Here is a 19173-nt window from a genome sequence, read left to right as displayed (position 1 = left end):
TCCCAGGGACAGAGGAGCCTAGTGGGCTGCCGTCTATGGGGTCACACAGAGTCAGACAGGATTGAAGCGACTTAGCAGCAGCAGCAGCAGCTCACATCCATATGAGACTACTGGAAAGACCACAGCCTTGACTCATCAAAGTGATGTCTTCACTTTTTAACACACTGTCTAGGTTTGTAATAGTTTTCCTGCAAAGAAGCAATCATCTAATTTCATGGCTGCAGTTACCATACTCAGTGGTTTTATTTTTATTTTTATTTTTTTTTAAATTCTACCTTCAGCCAGGGCTGTAATACAGAGGGAATTGGTATCAACAGAACCTCTAGACTGAAACTTCTACAGGATACGTATGTTTCCACTTCCAATCCATTTCTCAGATGTGTTTGTTTGCACTTAGAAATATACGTTTCAGTATTGCCTCTGTCTCTGTATGTTTTGTGTATTATTTTTTTGTTTGTTTGTTTTTTCAAATTACATGCAATTTTTTTTTTTATATAATTTTTTAATAATTTTTAAAAAATAAAGAAAAATCAATGCCATTCTCCCAAATCTTCCCACCCTCTCCCTCTCCCACAGAGTCCATAAGCCTGTTCTATACATCAGTGTCTCTTTTGCTGTCTCGTATACAGGGTTATCGTTACCATCTTTCTAAATTCCATATATATGCGTTAGTATACTGTATTGGTGTTTGTCCTTCTTGCTTACTTCACTCTGTATAATAGGCTGGGAAAGTCTGTCACTGCTTCCACCTTTTCCCCTTTTATTTGCCATGAAGTGATGGGACCAGATGCCATGATATTAGTTTTTTTTTTTTTTTAATATTGAGTTTTACTTTTTCCCTTTCCTATTTCAGACTCATCAAGAGGCTCTTAAATTCCTTTTCACTTTCTACCTTCAAAATGATATCATCTGCATATCTGAGGTTGTTGATATTTCCCCCGGCAATCTTGAGTCTAGCTTATAACTCAACCAGCCCAGCATTTCACATGATGTGATCAGTGTATAAGTTAAATAAAAAGGGTGACAAGAAACAGCCTCATCATACTCCTTTCTCAATTTTGAACCAGTCCATCGTTCCATATAAGGATCTAACTGTTGCTTCTTGACCTGTATACAGGTTTCTCAGGACAGGTTAGATGGTCTGGTATTCCCATCTCTTTAAGAGTTTTCCACAGTTTGTTATGATCCACACAGTCAAAGAATTTAGCAGAGACAATGAACCAGAGGTAGATTTTTTTTCTGGAATTCTCTTGCTTTCTCTATCATCTCTGCCTTTTCTAAATCCAGCTTGACCATCTGGGAGTTCTCAGTTCATACACTGCTAAAGTCTAACTTGAACGATTTTGAGCATAACTTTATTAGCATGGAAGATGAGTGCAGTTTTCTGGTAGTTTGAACATTCTTTAATACTGCCCTTCTTGGGAACTGGGATGAAGATTGACCTTTTCCAGTCCTGTGGCCACTGCTGAGTTTTCCAAATTTGCTGACGCACTGAATGCAGCACTTTAAGAGCATCATCTTTTAGGATTTTTAAATAGCTCTGCTGGAATTCCATCACCTCCACTAGCTTTATTGGCAGCAATGCTTCCTAAGGCCCACTTGACTTCACACTCCACCATGTCTGGCTCTGGGTGGGTGACCACACCATCGTGTTTATCCGGGTCATTATGATCTTTTTTGTACAGTTCTTCTGTGTGTGCTTGCCATCTCTCTTTGATCTCTTCTGCTTCTGTTAGTTCTCTACCATTTTTGTCCTTTATTGTGCCCATCTTTGGATGAAGTGTTCCTTTTATATTTCTAACTTTCTTGAAGAGATCTCTAGTCTTTTCCCTTCAACTGTTTTCCTCTATTTCTCTGCATTGTTCATGGAAGAAAGCCTTTTTGTTTCTCCTTGCTATTCTGTGAAACTGCATTTAGTTGAGTATAACTTTCCTTTTCTCCCTTGCTTTTCACTTCTCTTCTTTCCTCAGTATTATAAAGCCTCCTCAGACAACCACTTTGCCTTCTTGCATTTCTTTTTCTTTGGGATGGTTTTGTTTGCTGCCTCCTATACAATATTATGAACCACAGTTCTTCAGGCACTCTGTTTAGGAGATCTAATCCCTTGAATCTATTCGTCACCTCCACTGTATATTCATAGGGGATTTGATTTAAGTTGTACCTGACTAGCTTAGTGGTTTTCCCCACTTTCATTAGTTTAAGCCCGAATTTTGCTATAAGGAGCTGATGATTCTGAGTCACAGTCAGCTCCTGGTCTTGTCTTTGGTTCCTGTATACAGCTTCTCTTCTCCATCTCTTCTCCATCTCCAGCTACAAAGAATGTAATCAATCTGATTTTGGTATTGAACATTTGGTTATGTCTGTGTGTTAGGTCATCTCTTATGTTGTTGAACAAAACTGTTTACATTCTCTTGGCAGAATTTTGTTAGCCTGCTTCATTTTGTACCTCAAGGCCAAACTTGCTGGTTACTCCAGGTATCTCTTGACTTCTTACGTTTGCACTCCAATCCCCTGTGATGAATAGGACATGTTTTTTGGTGTTAGTTCTAGGAGGTCTTGTAGGTCTTCATGGAAATTATCAACTTCAGCTTTTTTGGCATTAGTGGTTGGAGCATAGACTTAGATTACTGTGATGTTGAATGGTTTGCCTGGAAAACAAACTGAGATCATTCTATTGTTTTTGAGGTTGCACCCAAGTACTGCATTTTGGACTCTTTTGTTGACTATGAGGGCTACTCCATTTCTTCTATTAGATTCTTGCCACAGTAGTAGATATAGTGGTCATCTGAATTAAATTTTCCCATTCCCATCTACTTTAGTTCACTGATTTCCCTAAGATGTAGATATTTATTATTGCCATCTCCTGCCCCCATTCATATCCTACATGTTTAAGAGTCTTGGTAGTAAAACTGAGCCTTTTTTCATAGCTTGGGGAGGAGAAAGAAGAGGAACCTTTGGAGGTGAGAAAGGAAGACTCTTATGGAACAGAACTAAAATGGATCAAGAGCACATCTCTAAACCCATCATGGTGTCTAGGTGAGTGAAGAAGCTCAGTCGTATCCGACTCTTTGCGACCCCAGACTGTAGCCCACCAGGCTCCTCCATCCATAGGATTCTCCAGGCAAGAATTCTGGAGTGGGTTGCCATTTCCTTCTCCAGGGGATCTTCCCAACCCAGGGATCGAACCCAGGTCTCCCGCATTGCAGGCAGATGCTTTAACCTCTGAGCCAGGTGTCTAGGTAAACAGGTTCATTTAATTGGTCAGTTCAACTTAGATTATGGAGAGACTCTACCAAAAATTAGGTGGAAAATATTCCAGCTCTTTTATCCTAAGTGGTAGAAAATCAGCCTGCCTCCACTTAAAGGGGGCTTCCCCAGTGGCTCAGCAGTAAAGAATCCGCCTGCAATGCAGGAGACATGGGTTCAAGCCCTGAGTTGGGAAGATCCCCTGGAGGAGGAAATGGCAACCCACTCCAGGATTTGCCTGGAAAATCCCATTGTCAGAGGAGCCTGGTGGGCTACAGTCCATTGGGTTGCAAAAGAGTCAGACAGGACTGAAGGGTTGAAACAATCATTTTGAGAAAATTAACAACCAAGAAACTTCTGTCTTCACTCCAAAAAATCAGACTGTGACTGAAAACTCTTCTGTCAAGGAGCACTCTTTTTATGCTAAGAAAGGCAGGTCTCACACAGGAAGCAACTGCTAGAATGACTTCATTACCAAGAACTGCTCTGCTTTCTCCTCACTACTAATATGCTAAGAGGTTCTAGGATAGTTTTCCCATAAAGTTTTTTTGTTTTTTGTTTTTGTCATATTTCTTTTTCAGTTGGCCATTCAGAAAAGATGTGTTGTGGGTAAAAACACTTTCCTCTCAGTGAGTAGGAGGGGGCTTGACTTGAGCATGTTTTACAAAGAATTTAAATTTGAAAGATATGAGACTTTATCATCTATTGTATGTCTTGCTTTGGCATTTGTAAGAAACACTTCTGTAAAGGAATGTATGCCTACTTTAATGCTTATCAAAAATCTGAACTGGTCTAAGCCTGGATCTCTTAACAGTCACTTGAGAAATTATTTGCATCTGTCATGGTGCAGAGAGATAACCATCATAGAGATTAAAGCCATCGGAGTGGAGAAAATATCAGGCAACAGCACTGAGGGAAACCCCAGATTTTCTGGTTTTGTTTTATGGGCAAAATTTTTCATCCCATTCTACAAAAAATAGCATCCCTCCAGGCTGCTCCTCTGGTCGACAGATTCATTACTGCTGAGAAATCAAGGAGTGGTTCTCACGAAATACTTAGGGCTGCTGTGCTCACTGTATTTATTAAGCAACCGAGGATAAATATTGGCTGTGATGTTTCAGAAATCACACAAAATGATGCATGGAAGGCAATCACTTTTAACAGGGAGGGGAGATGGCTAGAGAGACTGGTCATCAGAGTTGCCCAGAAAAAAAGAGTTATTACCTGTTGCTAATGAGAGGTCTTGTAAATTATTGACTTAGAGGTGATATACAGAGAAGTAAGACATCATTGAAGGACTAAGAAATTAAAAGTCACATAAAATGAATGTCAGAGAGCATAAAACCTAGGCCTTTGAAGGTTAGTTTTTTCCATATGTGTGTACAAAATAGAAAAAAAGAATCCTATAAAAGTGAGCTCAATGACCTGACTTTGTCACTTACTAGCTGTATGAGTTTGGGCACATTTCAGTCTTTCAACACCTTAGCTTACTCATCTCTAAAATGGGGTTAACAATGGTTGCCATCCTCACAGGCTAGCTGCATACAAAGAGCTTAAAGGAGTCTTCAGCATGGAGTAAGTGATCAATATTATTATTGATGCTACAACATTATTATTAAGTTAGTTTACTATGAAATCAAAAAGTACAAGTGACAAAATGAAGTGGTCTTCAAATAAACTGATATAAGCCCAGGAGGAAAAGAATACAGTGCTTGAGGGCATTATGATAAAACATCTTTAAATTAAAATTCACTTCTTCAGATCCAGTGCTGTTAAGGAAAATGCCTTACTGGCATTTCCCTTTGAACTGCTGATTTTTAAGAAGTGGTTTTAAAACAAATAAAATGATGGAAAGTAGATTATATGGATTGCATATGAGCAAGTTCAACAGAAAAAGGAGGCTGCATGCATGGTCAGTATGCAAAGGTGACTTCTGGTCCCAGACTTACTTAAGAAAATAAAATATATTCACCTTGACCGACAGCTCTTTGTACAAGCAACTGTGTGGGTTCTCCTCCCATTTTCTGACATTTCCATTTTTACATCCTTGGCAAAGTCCTCTAAATCCACTTGCCTCTTAATTGGTGTTGTTCCCAAGAGTCCCAGTGGGTTACTCTATTGGGTAAGAGGTACCAGTCAGGTCTCTTCACTTACACATGGCAGGACCTTACCATGACTGAGTTAAGCTGAAAGGGGTATTACTGCCAACAAAACTAAAAGAGCCAAGGTCTCTCTCTATAGGCATCAGCGTGCCAGAATCCAAATGCCTAGATGGTATCCATTAGGAATCTGGGTTTCTTTTCATAGCTCAACTCTGCTTTCCAAGATGGTCTAGCTCTCCTCACAGTAGCAAGTTGACAACCAGATGCTGATCTGCTTAGCAACACCAGCAGAATGAGAGAAACCTCCTTTTTCTAACATGTCCACCACGTATCTTGGGACTGAAACTTACTGGACTGAACCGAGGTCCTATGTTCATCACTGAACCAATCAAGGGGAAAGGAGACACATTTAGCCAGACCTTGATTACATGCCCATTCCACACAGATAATATACAAAATAGTCAGCAACCTGTAAATTCATGGATCATTTAGAACAGATGCTGGCCGTAAGACTGGGACAGGGGCATGGAGGCACCCTCCAAGGGCCAAGTTTTGCCACTTTAGCTGCTCTATCATGGGGAGACCAGCATTTTCGGGGGTGGCAAGAGAAGCATGTGAAGTCAGCAGCTACTTACCAAGTGCTGTGGAAGTATTTCAGTACTTCATCAGCTAATACAACTTTGTTGTTGTTTAGTCACTAAGTCAAGTCCAACTCTTATATGACCCCATAGATTACAACCCGTCAGGCTGCTTCCGCAAGGAGGGCCGTGCGCCAGTGTTTCCTGGCGCTATCAGACTGGGGAGGTGGGTGCCCCGCTCCTTTCCCTCAGGGAATGCTGCAGGCCCCCGGGAGTGTTCCTGATCACTGCTCACAATGAACTTACCGTGTATGGAAGACTTCTTGGGTACCAAGCCTTGTGGAGAGAACTTTAGGAGTCTTTGTCTCTCTTGAGCCCCTTCACGGTCCAGTAAGGTGGATGTCATTAAGCCCCATTTAGTAGAGAAGGAAATGGTAACCCACTGAAGTGTTCTTGCCTGGAGAATCCCATGGACAGAGGAGCCTGGCAGGCTATAGTCCATGGGGTCTCAAGAGTTGGACACAACTTAGCGACTATACCACCACCACCACCAGGCTCCTCTGTCCATGGGATTTCCCAGGCAGGAATACTGAAGTAGGTTGCCATTCATTCTCCAGGGGATCTTCCCAATCTAGGGATTGAATTCATGTCTCCTACATTAACAGGCAGATTCTTTATCGTTGAGCCACCAGGGAAGCCCAATATAAATGTACTGGTGAACTCTTGGTGATTAACCAGCTGTATATGTGTTTGTGTGTATTTATATGTGTAATATAATTTATATACAGGTATACATATGAAAAATAAGATTTCCAACAGTTTGCATTTTACACATTCTCTTTTCTAACTTCCAATGATATGCACACAAGTATCCAGATATCTGAGAAAGATACTTTTGCCCAGAAAGATACATTAACTCTCTTTCCCATTATTCTTTCCATCAAAGAAGCATCTGCTTTGACTTCAGCTCCCAAAGAAACAGTTCCTGAAAGATCCCTTGGAGATGGCTCCAAAGTGAGACTAGTCTCATTGTCAACTCGTCCTCTCATAAGCAATCTAGCCTTACTCACAGGCTTCCCCTGAACTCACATTCATTTACCAAGAGGGTTCAGTACTCTCCTCTTAAAAGATGGAACAAACACCACGAATTTAAGTGATCGAAAGGCAACCAGGGTTGGGAAAACCTTCAGGGAAGCTAATTTTGCATTCACAAAGGAGGCAGCAGTGGTCAGGTCCTGCCAGCGGGTGAATTTATAACATATAATTCTTTCAGAATGAGATATGCAAATTAAATCAATTAAATCCTAGCTATTGCTTGGCCATTCTAATGCGCACACTCATCGCCACATTAATTGAAACAACGCTGAAGGAGTCTTAAATTCAGGGTAATAAGTTGTGTCTGAAATAATCAACAGGCAATGCATTCATATTAGGGCTGAGCAGGAAGAGCTGATTCTAAATCATTCAGGAATCTAGCACTGCATGCGAACAAGGTGAGTCATGCAGTGCTGATAACCCAAAAGGAGCTCCATTTTTCATTTCTATTGGCAAGAGGCATAGCTTGCATAGGAGAGAAGCTGGGTTTTCTTCTTTTTTTTTTTTTTTCAGTCTCTGGACACTGGACAGGCATGATGGGGGAGAAGGAACAACTGAGACCCTGACTTAGCAAAAGCTCAACAGAATAAAATGTAAGAATATAACACTGCCCAACAGACCACATACCATCAATAAACTCAACACAGAAACCTGGGTATTATACTGTCTGCCTCCCATTCTAACGATCCCTCTCCACCAGCCAAACCATCAGTCGATCCTCATTTTTTGCCACATAATTATACCCTTAATTCATCAGTCTCTCTCGACCTCCACTGGCATCACTACCCTAGACCAAGCCATTATCATGTCTCCTGTACTGTAATTGCCTAGTTCCACTCCTTTCCCCCTACTCCATTCTCCTTGTGGAAGTCATAGTGATTTTTATAAATAGAAATCTGATCACATTATACCTTAAAAACCATTAAACTTAGGGTAAAATCCAAACATTTTTATTGAGGTATAGTTGTTGTACAATGTTGAATAATCTTCAGGTGTACAACAGTGATGCACAATTTTAAAGGTTATATTCCATTTATAATTATTATTAAATATTGTGAAAAAGCAAGAGAGTTCCAGAAAAACATCTATTTCTGCTTTATTGACTATGCCAAAGCCTTTGACTGTGTGGATCACAATAAACTGTGGAAAATTCTGAAAGAGATGGGAATACCAGACCACCTGACCTGCCTCTTGAGAAACCTATATGCAGGTCAGGAAGCAACAGTTAGAACTGGACATGGAACAACAGACTGGTTCCAAATAGGAAAAGGAATACGTCAAGGCTGCATATTGTCACCCTGCTTATTTAACTTATATGCAGCATACATCATGAGAACGCTGGGCTAGAAGAAGCACAAGCTGGAATCAAGATTGCCGGGAGAAATATCAATAACCTCAGATATGCAGATGACACCACCCTTATGGCAGAAAGTGAAGAGGAACTCAAAAGCCTCTTGATGAAAGTGAAAGAGGAGAGTGAAAAAGTTGGTTTAAAGCTCAACATTCAGAAAACGAAGATCATGGCATCTGGTCCCATCACTTCATGGGAAATAGATGGGGAAACAGTGGAAACAGTGTCAGACTTTATTTTTCTGGGCTCCAAAACCACCGCAGATGGTGAATGCAGCCATGAAATTAAAAGATGCTTACTCCTTGGAAGAAAAGTTATGACCAACCTAGATAGTATATTGAAAAGCAGAGACATTACTTTCCAACAAAGGTCCGTCTAGTCAAGGCTATGGTTTTTCCCCAGTAGTCATGTATGGATGTGAGAGTTGGACTGTGAAGAAAGCTGAGTGCCGAAGAATTGATGCTTTTGAACTGTGGTGTTGGAGAAGACTCTTGAGAGTCCCTTGGACTCCAAGGAGATCCAACCAGTCCATTCTAAAGGAGATCAATCCTGGGTGTTTATTGGAAGGACTGATGCTAAAGCTGAAACTCCAAACTTTGGCACCTGATGAGAAGAGTTGACTCATTGGAAAAGACTCTGATGCTAGGAGGGACTGGGGGCAGGAGGAGAAAGGGACAACAGAGGATGAGATGGCTGGATGGCATCACCGACTCGATGGACATGAGTTTAAGTGAACTCCGGGAGTTGGTGATGGACAGGGAGGCCTGGTGTGCTGCCATTCATGGGGTCGCAAAGAGTCGGACACGACTGAGCGACTGAACTGAACTGATTGACTATAATCCCTGTGTTGTCAATATATCCTTATAGCTTATTTACTTTATACACAGTAGTTAGTACTTCTTCATCCTCTACCCTTATCTTGCCCCTCCCCCTTCCCTCTCCTCCGCTGGTAACTATTGGTTGTTCTGTGTACCTATAAGTCTGTTTCTTTTTTGTTATAATCAGTAGTTTGTTTTAGTTTCTTAGATGCCACAAAAATCCAAACTATGTATCGTAGTCTACTTGGCCAAGTATACTGTTGCCCTTCCTGCCTCTCTAACAATGACTAGTACCCAATTGCCCCCTCCCCTTCCACTATCCTCCCCTACTTACTAATTTCAGCCACACTGCCCACCAAACCAAATTCTTTCCTCTTGGCGCAATTTCCTCTGCCTAAAACATTCTTCCCTACCACACCCAGCCTCATCCCCAACCTTTTTGCATGGCTGGCTCCTTCTGATCTTACTGGTCTCGCCCGAAATATCACCTCCTCACTGAGGAGGTTTCTGACCAACCTGCCCAAAGAGTATTCTTTATTCTTCCAAGCCCAACACCTTGCAACACAATTTTCCCAGAAAGGAAGTTTGATACCTTCTGCTAGGGTTTTCATATTATCCCCATTCTCAAGAGTCTGAGAAACAGAAATTCCAATTTTTAGCCGGGCTCTTTCAAGCCGGTCAATGCTGCAGCAGCATCAGTAAGAGATTAAACACTTCAAGATCTGTTCCTGCTGGGATCCATTTCCTCTATCAGCAGGCACGCTCCAAAAGGGATAACATGCGGATGGCGGGGGACCCACTTGAGCTGATTTGCTTTCAATCCAGTCAACAAGGAAAGGCAATTTAGTCTCCCATTTAGTACCACTTGCTTTGATAAGTACATTCTAACAGAGTTTTAATAACCTAACCCAGGGAGCATTCTATCTACCTATCAGTTGATTGGTTGAGAACTTTGATTTCCCCACCAGAGACCTCTCTATTAATCCATGATTTATTAAGCCATTAGTCAAAGACTTCAACACCCCAAACATGCTGTCATTAATACTTAAGCTACCCTATCCCTCACCTTTCTTTTCCACTTCTTGGAAAGTCTACTAGGGGCTGCTACCTTGAGTATGCGCCCCAAGAGCCAATGGTATCCCCAACTCACCTCATGTTCTATGTACACCCTTCAACCTTTAATTCTGATTTAGCCAGAGAGGCCTTCACAGAACTGCCACCAAAGTCTTAACCAGCTTCTATACTTCTTAATATGACTTTGCCTGTCCTGCCCCTGAAGATGTTAATATGTCAAGTGGCAGTTTCCCATTTTTCTCAACTGATTAGCTTAACCCACTTAATCAGATCCATCTTCTGAAAATCCACTTGTTTTTGCAAATATGCTTGATAATGTGATGCAGAGGAGGTGTATGCCACCTTTGCTGCAGAGTACAGGCTCTAGGGGGCATGGGATTCATTAGTGGCAGCAAGGACTCAGTAGTTACAGTTCACAGGCTTAGTTGCTCTGTGGCATGTGGAATCTTCCTGGATCAAGGATTGAACTTGTGTCACCAAATGTACGTCACCTCTGACACAGCCCATCAAATTGCTCATTTTGTAAAGTTATTTTTAAATGTATTTTTTGAAACAAAATTATATCTCTTTTTTATCCTTCTCTGGGGTTAAAGATGTGAAGTCTGAGGGGATGGGGAAATAATAGTCAACTTATTATTACCATTGTCATATCTTATTAAAAAGATAGTTTCTTCCTTTAATACTAGTATAGATAATCAGCATTATTCCAGAATTTAGTTTTCCTTCTTTCCTCTTTCTCTTTTGGCATTCATTGCTTTTAGTAATCAGAATTCCTAAGTCCAAACTTCCTTAGTAGTACAGTGGATAAGAATCTACCTGCCAATGCAGGGGACACAGGTTCGATCCTTGGTCTGGGAAGATTCCACATGCCACAGAGCCAGCTACGCCCATGAGCTGCAACTACCGAGTCCTTGTGCTGCAACTGCTGAAGCCCGTGCTGCCTAGAGCCTGGACTCCACACAAGAGAAGCCACCGCCACGAGAAGCCCACACGCCGCAACACAGACCCAGTGAAGCCCTAGATAAATAAATAAACTAGTCATGAATTCCTAAGTCCAAGAAACCAAAATGAACTCTCAGTGTTTACTGATAAAAAGAAATTTACTGGAAGGATATTAGAAAGACAGTATCAATCAGAGATTCAAGAGCCAGGACGTGGAAATGCTAAGGAACCATGAGACACTGGAAAGCTGGGTATCAGACATATTTGGGCTAGTTACTGCTTCCACAAACCTCAAAAGACAAGCATGCCTGCAGCTGCTGTCATGGCCCCAAGTGAATACTAATGGGTCCTTCTTCTCTGTTTCCTTTGCTCAAGATTTAAATTCTGTGGTGAGAGACCAGGATGGGCTGCTCTCACACAAGTGCACATGCCAGAGCAGCCAGGCAGCATAGAGACAGGGAAAGTGGCCCAAGGAGGGGATGCTGTCATCCACGGCCAGCTCCTCCCACCCCTTGGGATGTCACCTACTGATGCCCTTCCCAAGGAATCATCCTCCAGTGGGAGGGGTCGCCTCACCCTGGGGTACATTCTCTTTTAGGGGCAGCCCATAATCAATGCCAATGGATACAGAGACACTAAAGTCTGGCCCCCATGCCTCAATTTGGACATCATTAAAGGACCATCCCAGCGGAGAAGGTGATGGCACCCCACTCCAGTACTTTTGCCTGGAAAATCCCACGGACAGAGGAGCCTGGTGGGCTGCAGTCCATGAGGTCGCTAAGAGTCGGACGCAACTGAGCGACTTCACTTTCACTTTTCAGTTTCATGCATTGGAGAAGGAAATGGCAACCCACTCCAGTGTTCTTGCCTGGAGAATCCCAGAGATGGGAGCCTGGTGGGCTGCGGTCTTTGGGGTCACACAGAGTCGGACATGACTGAAGCAACTTAGCAGCAGCAGCAGCAAAGGACCATCCCAGACTCAGAGCTCCTGTGGGTTGACAAACTACAACACAGTTCAACATCATCCTGTTTTCCTGTCTCCCTTACAGGCATTTCTCCGAAGAGCGCATCCCAGTGAACCACATACAGACAAACGTCTGTCTCAGGGTCATCTTCAACCTATGTTGGCCCCCTCAGTTTCCCAGAAAGAACTACCCTTGATAGGAGAGTTTTGCTGTAAGTATAACAGGGCTTGGATACTGGGTAACCAAAGAAAATGGAATATGTCCCAATATTCACTATGTCCCAATACTTTTCCATGTTAGATTAAATGCTTCCATTAGCAAATAGTTCTCAATGTATAGTTCTATTCTTCAAATCCTAGGAAATTCCTTTGAGGTCAGGTGAGCTTCCTTCCCCCACTCATCTCCTCCCATCCCTGTTCTCCCTCCTCCATCAACTCCTTTCTTATTCCTGTCCTTATCTCTGTATATTTCTATATCTTTCTACACAGCTATCTCTATCTCTGGAGACAACAGGAATGGACATGGAGAGAGAGGGGTAGTAATAGAGAGAGATACAGAGATGAGAGAGAGAGCAAGAGATCACATACAATTTTACTTCTATCTGTCTTCATGATCTTCTCCCTTCCTGGAATTCCTTTTCCTTGTCTTTCTCTGCTAGTATAAATCCTACCTATTCTTATTCATAACACCAATCCCTTAGTCAGGGAGTTTGGGATTAACATGTATGCATTATATTTAAAATAGATAACCAACGAGTACCTACCATACAGCACAGGGAACTCTGTTCAATATTATATAACAACCTAAATGGGAAAAGAACTTGGAAAAGAATAGATACATGAATATATAATTAAATCACTTCGCTGTACCCCTAAAACTAACACAACATTGTTAATCAACTATATTATCATATAAAACAAAAAAGTTAAAAATAAATCAACTGTATAAGAAAAGAATTTTATTTATGATAGCAAAACTCAAAATAAATTACAAGTGAATAAATTTTATAAATAAGTATAACCAAGTCCTCACATTTGAAAAGCACTCGGAGAATTCACAGTGCTTTAATACACTTTACCTAACTTGATTTCACAAAATCACCATGAATAAAGCAGAGCACTGTTATTTCCATTTTCCCCATGGGGAGGCCTGTCTTGGAAGTATGAGATAACTCATCCAGATCCATTCTCCCATCATGGCCTTTGAGAATCTTCCATCCCACTGTAGCCCTTCAATGAGCTACTGTAGTGATGATAGTTTGTGCACCAAACTTGATTCACAGCATCAGGTATCATTCTCCTGATAGGTTACTAAACAGTAACAACATATTTAATGTGCACAACATGCAAGTCCAAATATATATTTTAGTCTCATTATCTTTTACAAAACACCAACTAATCCCTCTGCCTTTCCACCAACTGTGCAGCCAAAACATGGCAGCCATTGGTACTTGTCACAGACCATCGCATCACACACACTCCCAAAGCACAGTATTTTATAAGCCAGGAGCAATTCTCATTTTACAAATGCAGTAATTTCAGCCCAAAGAGTAAGCAATTGTCCAAGGTCACACCGTCAAAAAGTAGCAGGATGGGAGCTAAAATTGAGTCCAAGACTAACATCTCTTCTCTAGTTCACAGATTAGCAAGGTTATTTCTTATCAGGTTAGCTTGCTCTCAGCCACAGGGTGAAAACTCTGGCTGGTATATCAGAAGAGATTAATGTTAGTTTCATTTTAACAAAGGTTCAGAATTATTTGGTTACCAAAAATGAAACCCACCCAGACTGCCTTAAGAGGAGAAATTTTTCTAAGGGTCAGGAATATCTCGTGGAATTTTAAGGCTGTTGAGAAACTGAAACTGGAAGAGCTGGGGCAAAGCTATTTTCTGTCTTGCTCTTTTCAGTTATTCACTCCTCATGTGCACATTCTTCTCAAGCCCAGATTTCTCTGCTTCTTCTTAACAGCTAGTGAAGCACAGCTACCTCAACACTTTATACTGTTTCCCAGATCCAGTGCCACCAACCAGCTCCCTCTCATCCCTGTGTCCCAATTCCAAATTCCCAGGTCAGAACATCTCATAGCTGAGCCCAACCAATGAAAAGACTCACTTTACTCAGGAGTCTATTTTCATCCAAACTGCTGAAGTCATTTAGAAATATAGTTACATAACATAATCATGATTGCAAGGTGGCACGTCTTTGTGTGCAGAGAGGGACAATTTCTCAGAGAAGGAGTTGCCCAAAAGAAACTATCAGAATAAAAGTGGATATTAAAACAGTAGCCTGGTATCAATCATCCAGCTACTCCCAAACATCTGGGTGATGGGCATCTCCATTTATGCATTGTGGCAATCCATCCAAAAAGAGATGTGACCTCTAACAGTGCCGAAGTCATGGGGGTATACCACTCACATCTCTTTCAAAAGACAATGGCATCTTGACGAAATATCTTCACAGCTATGTTCATCTTGAGTAGTCACAATACCCAACAGGTAGAATCAACCTAAGTGTCCATCAACAGATGAATGAATAAAAAAGTGTGATCCATACCTACAAGGGAATACTACTCAGCCTGAGAAAAGAATGAAATTCTGACACATGCTACAACAGGGATGAACCTTAAGGACAGTATGCTTAGTGAAATAAGCCAGTCACAGAAAGCAGAATAGAATCAAACTCTTAGCAACAGCAAATAGAATGGTGGTCACTGGAGGACTGTGAGAGGGGAGAAAGGAAAGTTGTTTGGGAGATATCAAATTTCTGTTGTACAAGATGAAACAGTTCCAGAGACTGTTATACAACAATGTGCATATTCTTAACATGACTGTACACTTGAAAATGGCTAACGTGGTAAATTTTATGTTGTGTGTTTTTTTACCACAATAGTGGGTGGGTGGAGGGAAGGAGAAAGAAAAATGAGAGAGACAGAAACAGAGAGTGCAGTTAGCTCTCAGTCTCCACCATGGTTGTTTCAGAATCTGCTTCAATTTTTAGCGGAGGCCCCCCAGTCCCAGGTACACTCCAGCCAAGACTGAAGCACAGCATGGTACAGGCCTGACATGTACTGAAATGCCTCTGCAGGTAACCTTCACACCAGGGCTCCCTTTGGACGAGCCGAGACTCTCTCAGGTCTATCCTACAATGTGAGGCTCCTAGGCCTTCCTTTCACCTTACCGGTCCTAGGTGCCAGCCCTACTTCATGGTCTGAAGGCTTTCCCTGCCCACTGTTCCTCCCTTCCTCTCATCCTCCACTGGTATTAACCCTCTTCCATGCCTACCTCTAACTTGGTATCTGCTTCCCAAGGAACCTCCCTGGCACAAATCACCAACACCACCCACAAACAAGTTCTCGCACACACCCATGCGAGAGAGGACATGCATGAGCACGCACACCCATGGTTAAGGATGCTGCACGAGGATGCCTCTCTCAGCGCCCACCTGACACCCCCAGACAGTGCTGGCTCTTCTCTATTCCCATTGCATCACTCATACCTCCATGATCACACTTTGCAGCCTGTCACAGTTGTTTACAAGTCCACGATCCTATTGTGAACATGCCTCTTGAAGGCTAAGTGCATACCCTTACTTATCACTGTATCTCCAGCACCTGGCAGATAGGAAATGTTCAGGAAATGTACGCATGAAGAAAGAAAGATGCTCAGGCAGGAGGGAAAGAATGAAAGAAGAAGGGTTAAAGGACAGGAACCATTTTTCATGTATCTCTGCACATGTCCAAAAATGTTCATCCACAGGCTGCATGCATACAGTCGTCTGTCCCTTCTTGTCACACACACAACTTATCAAATATATATTGAGTGCCTACTGTGTACCAGATGGAGAGAGGACATCTCCACATGACTCATGCATGTGGTCTCCGACCTGAGCATCACAACACAGGGCATTTAGTTCCACTGTGGTCACTGTTTCCCAGCATTACTTGATCAACAAAGTATCCTCCGTACACCGGGAAATTTTTGAGGGAGGGTGAGAGTCATCGCTCGGGAAAATGAACTTTGATGTCACTGACAGTTCCCCCAAGATGGCACAGGGCAACATTCCACTCAATGACTCATTAGTCATTTTCAGGTACAGCCTGAGCTTTCTCTTCACTAATTATATTGACCTTTCTTGAGGCAAAGATTGACACTGTGAATATATTACCTGTTTCAAAACTCATCTGTTTGTAAATGAAACGATGGCATGGTGCCTGCAAAGGTTTGCAGACGTGGCCACATGAGAATGCCTCCCATTTGGAAGATTTTACCACATTTAAGTCATCTGAGGCCTTTAAAACAATTGCTCCAACCATGACCAAATCTTGGGACCTTCTTCAAGAACAAAAAGTACTAAATGTAACCCGATTTTAACTCCATCTTTAAAAATTTGTTTTGCTGACTCATTCCAGCTTGGGGTGGATTTCTGAGTTTCAAAGTGGAGTGACCAGTAAGTAATGGAGATTGCTTCAGTTCGGTGTCCCTTAGCAACCATCATTTCACTTTCCTGTTGCCATAACAACTATAGCATGAACATCAAGGTCATCAAGCCCACTGAGCCTCTCTCTGGAAGCTGAATTTCTCACACTCTCCAGTCTTCTCTGTTTGCTCTCACAGAAGATGTTTTCTGGAAATTGACATCTGCCTCTCCCTTCCTCCACTCCACAAGAGTTTAGAAAACAATCTATTTAAAATGAACAAAATAACCCCTAAGAAAGGGGATGCAAAGACCCTATCTCATAGATTGATAGAGCCATTTATAACCTGGTATATAAACCGTGCTATATCTTCAAATTGGTTCTGTTTTTCAAAAATGGAGAGACAATATAGCTGGTGGAAGGATTTCAAAGTTCTTAGTTTTCTATTCCAGTATGACATGTGTTACCATCTTACAACTCCCTTAGGTCCTACAGCTTGAGTTTCTGGGGGGGAAATGTGGCAGGAGCAGGGAGGGGAGGTTGAATGTGATGATTTCCAAAGTCCCTTTAAGGTCCCACATTTTGAGAATCCACATTCCTATGGGTCACCTCTTGCAAAGGCTTGCTTTTAAGTGGTAAACAGAAGCCAGTCCCAGCAGAGGGAGGCCTGTCCGCCTCAGTAAAACAAGCAGCTTTGAGGAACAAAAGCAAAGGGCCCCTCTCGAAATGTGCTCTTGTGCTCACTCTCATGTGCCCTTGGTAGAGCTGGCGCTCCAGAAATATTGAATCACCATGAATAATTAGGTGGCAGCCAAATTTTCTCTTCTTTGCGTTCCTTTAAGAATTATGAATAGTTGACATTAAAAACGTCAACTTCACCTCAGGTCTCACCCCCTACATCATTGGAATTAGCTAGATAGTAATTGCGGCTAGCATCATTTTGTAGCTCTATTACAGTAGACAAATAAATCTCCAAGAAAAACTGATTCTATAATACTTTGCAGGAAAGAAGGGTCTACTTAGGTTCCTACAAGAATAAGCAAATCCTTAGCTCATTTCAGGTAAACTCCATTTGTCAAGGTTTCCAAGTCATCACTATTACCTGCAACCATTTTCTGAAATTTTGCCCTGCTGATCACACAATGTAGCTTTCAGTGCATATCACATACATTTCATTTCAAGACTTGTGCACTGCACTCAGTTATTGAACTGAAGATCTCACCTTTTTTCTTTACTTTTTGATTCTTGTCAGAAAATAATATTTCTTTAGTTGGGAACATTATCACCTGCCTCCTTGCTTGTTCTGCCAGAACTTACTGACATCAAAGTCTTAATGCTTGCTAATCAGGGTCTTCTCCCCTTGCCAGCAGGGACAACTTGAGAAATGCTGGGGCAGGTGTATGTAGAGGTGGGGGATATAGCACCAAGACTTACACATTGAAAAAAAATTTTTTTTTGGTTGGGGAAAGTAAAAGCATTGCAGGAAAGAAAGGCTGCTTCCTGGCTGCCCTTGTTTCATCAAGGCTTTCTTAGGAGGAAAAAGATACTCAGCAATGGAGGCAGGACATCTGGAAACTAGTCAGTGATTTCCTCCTGCAGGCATGGAGATCTGACTCATGTATTCTGTAGAAGTGGAAGAAGATGACAGACACGTAGCAAATGATAAATTCCTTATAAAAATGCTAATTAGAAACTGGTGACTGGCACATAGTGGGCACTTAATAAAAGTCTCTGGAATGAATACATGAATCCCAATGTCAGTAATTAGCATGTGCTGAGTGGAGGTAGAATAAAGTTGCAACCCTGAAGAATTCGATTAAATTCATCCACTCATGGATGATCCACATAATTCTATCTCACATTGATAGTTTACATGGCCTCTTATCTTTGCAGGACTCTGCTACACATTCTTTCTGGCACTCACAATATCCTTATGCTCAGAAAGTCTTTCTATTCCCATTTCATGAAGAAACTGAGATGGACATTAAATAACTTACTGAAATCCTACACCTAAATGGCTACAGCACTGAGGGTTAAATTTAGTGCTTCTGAGTCCCAGCCCAGTGGCTTCACCCTAAGGTGCAAGCTTTTCCAGAAGGTGGATGAATTTGGAATTAGAATTACTTACCTATAAAATACAGTTTAAGCAATTAAAAAAAAAAGGCATCAGTTGGGATTCCTGGCTTCAAGGAAGATAAACAAACTGGGATGACCTTTAGCAAGAAGGATTCATTGGAACGATTTAAATGGCTCAGTTCCAATAAGCAGCTGGGAAGTAGGGTGTGGGGACAGCCAGGGCTCTGCAGGGGTGATTTTGATAGAAACAGGACGCATAGTAACTCTCTTCGGAAATAGTCTAGTCAAGAATATTACAGGTGATACCACTCTTGTCACTACCATTGCCACCAACAGCCATGGAAATTCCTCCAAATTTTTAGGCTTGTATCACTATTTCAAGAATTAAGTCACAAGAGAGAGCATCTGACTGGCTGAACTCAAGCCACACATCCAGCCCCTGGCTCTTTCAAAGAACTGGCAGAGGAGGAGTCTGCTCTCCTCTCCTCACCTTTCAGTTTCTGTAGCAGGAGAGT

General features: G+C 41.8%; 1 long non-coding RNA gene across 1 annotated transcript; it reads left to right on the top strand.

The window, feature by feature from the left end:
* The first annotated feature begins 2532 nt into the window (after nt 1–2532).
* Nucleotides 2533–14452, top strand: LOC132343504 (uncharacterized). The gene is made up of 2 exons (XR_009492372.1): nt 2533–3036; nt 12256–14452. It is a non-coding gene; the product is annotated as an uncharacterized lncRNA (long non-coding RNA).
* Nucleotides 14453–19173: the final 4721 nt, after the last annotated feature.

The sequence above is a fragment of the Bos taurus genome, chromosome 22 (genome assembly GCF_002263795.3).
Source record: "Bos taurus isolate L1 Dominette 01449 registration number 42190680 breed Hereford chromosome 22, ARS-UCD2.0, whole genome shotgun sequence".
Lineage (NCBI taxonomy): Eukaryota > Metazoa > Chordata > Mammalia > Artiodactyla > Bovidae > Bos > Bos taurus.
The sequence above is the reverse complement of the archived record's forward strand: the minus strand, read 5'-3'. Positions and strand labels throughout refer to the sequence as shown.